Genomic DNA, 4,665 nt, shown 5'->3' with positions numbered 1-4,665 from the left:
CAAGAGCAGGCCAACTCACAATTTCAGAAATCACCTAAAATCACACACAAATAAAACCTTAGTAACTAAAATACTATAGGTTAACACAATACCCTTAAACTAACTTAGTTCAAGGGAGGACAACTTTCCAAAGTCGTTAAACTTAGCGACCCAAAATGGCTGCCTCTAATCCTCACATCCTAACTCAAACCTCCACCAAGCCTAATATCACACTTAAAGTTCTAACATGCAAACCTTGCTCACAACCTAGGAATTCTACATCTCAACAAGCTCACAACAACAAGAGCTAGCTAAAACACAACAACCTAAGCCACAAACATTATCGGACGCACTGCCACGCGCCGCCACAGGCAGCGGCGAGTGGGCCCCACGCACCACCATAAACTTCCGAATTTGTGAAAACTCTCAACAGCAAAGTTGAAGCTTGAAGCAAGGGGAACAACTTTCATACCTGAGACTTCAACCAATTTTGGCCAGAACCGGCCGGAAACTGCCCCGAACAGTAACTAGAAAATCAAACTACAAAACCTGCAAAACCGGCCTCAAAAACTTGCTTCAATCTATGCCTAGCCACCACTAGAAGGAGGAGAGGATCAAGACTCACCTAAGGATGCCCCTCGTTGCCGTCGGAAACGGCAAAACTGACCGGAAACGCAGCAACCCTTTTTCCGGCAACAAGGCTCCGATTCCGGCGTGCCTGATACAGGTGTATCCTTTAGCTTTTAGGAATTAGTGATTCCTTCTCCAAGTTAGTTAAGTACATAGTTTTCTAGCTTGAAAAGGAATAGTTGCCTAACTTAGTTAATGAGTAGTTTCCAAGTTAGATAAGGATTTATAGAGTTAGACTCTATAAATAGAGGTGCCTAGCTTAGTTCTAGACACCAGAGTGAAACAGAAACAACATCTGTTTAGAAGAGAGTGAATCAGAGAGCTAGAGTGTTATTGTGAGAGAGGGCATTAAACAATAATCATTGTACCATTTTGCACAATAATAAGAGAGGAATATATTTTCTTCGACCTACGTTACCTGTGTGTCTTAGTGCTATTAATAATTCCGCTATTAGTAGTAACACCTAGGTAATTCATATCAAGTTGGTAATCAGAGCTAATCGTATCCGTGGGGAGTCTTGTGGTGTATGGTCCTGACTCATTCACTTTACAGAAAGCTAGGAAAATCTCTTGTGTCTTTGGAAAATACCACATGATCAAGAGGAAAGAAGATGGGTGATGAAACACCAGAGAAAGAAAGACCTGCTGCGTTGGAGAAGCAGATGGCTGCGTCAAACACTGCAATTGCAGAATTGACCGGTCTCGTCAAACAGTTGCTATTGAAGGAATCACCGGAGAAGCCGAAGGAAACGAATTCGGAGTCGGAAGAAGAACAAGCAAAGACGGGATCAGATGACGAGTTTGACACTGCCAGCAAAACCTCGCAACAAGAAGGAAGGAGTTCTTTTCGAAACTTAAAGATTGATTTCAAGATTGAAGTTCCGATGTACGATGGCAGCGTCAATGTTGACAAGTTGGACGACTGGATTGAGCGGCTTGACACATATTTTACGTTCCATCGTTTTACATCGCAAGAGAAGATCACCTGTGCGACTCTGAAACTATCATCTCATGCTTTAACTTGGTGGAAGTCCTAGCGGAGGAATAGTGACGAGGAGGTAGTGTCGTGGAAGCAGTTCAAAGAATTGCTTAGAAAGAAGTTCTATCTAGTAAGGTTTCTGGAGGAACGTTGGCACAAGTGGCATAACTTGAGTCAAAAAACCAATAAGTCCGTGCAGGATTACACTACCGAATTCCAGAATCAAGCTATGGTTCTAGATATATCCCTGAAGGAGTATTCAGTATTTATGAAGTACGAAGCAGGACTGCATGAGTACCTCCAAAGGGAGTTGAGTTTGTTCACGGTACAATCTGTTGAAGAAGCTAGCGTGAAAGCCATCGCCATTGAGAAGAAGTTCAGGAAGAATGAAACCAAGGGAGATGGAAAACAGACTGGGGGTAAGTCGAATGTTTTCTATGCCAAAAAGGAGGAGCAGAAGAAAGGCGAGTCAGATGGTAAATCTTGCAGTCACTGCAAAGGAACAGGCCATGTGGCAGATAAGTGTTGGGTAAAGTTCCCTCACCTTAAGCCAAGAGTATTACAGCACAAGGAGGAGAGGAAGAAGACAACATTAATCACCAATGAGGTAAAGGAAGTTCCAGGAATGACAGAACCAAATGCGAAGCTCAATCTTATGGCAGGAACACAGTTAGGGAACGACGACAAGAATCGCAGGGAGCAGCTTTTTGTTGTAAAGCTGCAGGTGAAGACCAGTTTAGTTGATGCCATCGTAGATCCGGGAAGTCAAAAGAACCTTATCTCGGAAGCTTTGGTTCACAAGTTAGGTCTTCAAACGATCAAACATCTGAAGCCATATCCATTAGGATGGATTCAGAAGGACACAGGACTCGATATTACCAGTCAATGCACATTCAAGTTTGCTCTTCATGAATCTTACATCGACGAAGTAACATGCGATGTGGTGCCATTAGATGTTTGTCAGGTGATTCTAGGAAATCCTTACTTATGGGATAGAGATGCTATCTACGAAAGGAAGGCTCAGAAGTACACATTTACGAAAGACGGACAACGATTCGTTATTCAGGCAACGTCACTCCCACCAGAGGCAAGCTTGGTAGCAGCGACTCAGGCTAAAAGATTAGTCAATGCTTGCAGGAAATTTGTCTTGTTGACATGTCCACATGAAGGGCACTCAAGTCAAGATGTTGAGAAAACAAAATTGCAGAAGCCACAAGCAAAGTACAAGGCCAGACATGATAAACATCGGGTACCTTGTAACTTTGGTATTAGCGGCTTAGTATGGTTAAGGCTGAGTAAAGAGCGCCTTAAAGAGGATCCATTGCTAGAAGATTGCATTTTGGAGCAGCAAGTGGCTACGACGCGTCGAGGGGAGCGTACAGTGATCCGCATTGGGCGTGTAGGTCAGGTTCCAAGCAAAGCTAAATGGTTCAGCGAAGAAAAGGGAACTCTTGAGTTTCCTAATCTCCAGTTTTAACTTAAACGGGAGTTTAAGTTCCTAAAAGGGGGAGCCATGATACAGGTGTATCCTTTAGCTTTTAGGAATTAGTGATTCCTTCTCCAAGTTAGTTAAGTACATAGTTTTCTAGCTTGAAAAGGAATAGTTGCCTAACTTAGTTAATGAGTAGTTTCCAAGTTAGATAAGGATTTATAGAGTTAGACTCTATAAATAGAGGTGCCTAGCTTAGTTCTAGATCAGAATGAAACAGAAACAACATCTGTTTAGAAGAGAGCGAATCAGCGAGCTAGAGTGTTATTGTGAGAGAAGGCATAAGACAATAATCATTGTACCATTTTGCACAATAATAAGAGAGGAATATATTTTCTTCGACCTACGTTACCTGTGTGTCTTAGTGCTATTAATAATTCCGCTATTAGTAGTAACACCTACGTAATTCATATCAGTGCCACACCAAGCAACAGCTCCCCATCCTTGAAGAGAGCACTTGTGGGAGTCGAACGGGACAGGTGGCGGTCCAAGTGGTGGCCGGACGGGGAAGCTAGCTCCGGCGGAAGTTTGGTGCGCGGGTGAGTTCGGGAGAGGGAGAGGGAGAAAGAGAAGAGAGAGAAGAGAGTGAAGTGGGTGAAGAGAGTGAGAAGAGAGAGAGTTGATTTGTGTTAGGGTTTCCAAAATAACCCACACACAATTTTCTACTTAAACACTTTCCACACCCGGAAACTAACTTCCTATGACCATAACTTTCTCATACGACATCCATTTTAGGCGTGCCGCATGTCTACGAACTCGTATCGACAAACTCTACAACTTTAAAGAAGGAAGTTTTCGAAGATAACTTACAGAAAATAAAGTCAACTTTTGGCCTCTTAAAAGTCAAAGCACCTTAAAATAAACTCCCGAAACTTCAACTTCGCATAAACCAAAGAATTTCCATAAATAATCCTTCATTAATTAAGGAAATAATACAAGGAAAAATGATATGAAAATCTAGGGTATTCCATTCCACATCACCACCGCTCTCTCCAACAACACAAAGAGAAGGAAGAACATGTGCACAACCGCAAGGTAAACTCTGAAACTCACCGACCAGAAAAAGCTCCCAGTCGTCGCCGTCACCAGACATGATCCCACCGAGCACATCGATCCCCTTCATCATTCCCAAACCATCCGGATCCAAGATTGGATCAAATTTTGATTGAGTCTTTAGATCACCATAAAGTCAGCTGATGAAACTAATAGAATAATTTTATGTTATCACCATAAAATCATATATAACATTGACCAATGGAAGAATATATGCTATCTACTAGCCAGCATGCAAAGCCACGAAGCAATTAATCGTAACTATGAAGCTTGCACCTCTTTATTAATTGGAAATATATATATATATTTGAAATTAAAGTGCATGACTCCTTTATCGCTCAATTTCAGGTCGTATTTCCTACATCTCAACTGTACAATGCCTAAAACACAGTGTGTAGATCATTCCCGCAAAGTTTCATCAAATTTGAAGATCATTTAGGTACCGAATTAGATTAAATAAATCAACAAAACAAAAGTTGTCCAAACAGAACCGTTCGCGTAAATTACGATTACGCACTTTAATTTCAAAGCGGGA

The sequence above is a fragment of the Fragaria vesca genome, linkage group LG6 (assembly GCF_000184155.1).
Source record: "Fragaria vesca subsp. vesca linkage group LG6, FraVesHawaii_1.0, whole genome shotgun sequence".
Taxonomy (NCBI): Eukaryota; Viridiplantae; Streptophyta; class Magnoliopsida; order Rosales; family Rosaceae; genus Fragaria; species Fragaria vesca.
Note: the sequence above shows the minus strand (reverse complement) of the source record.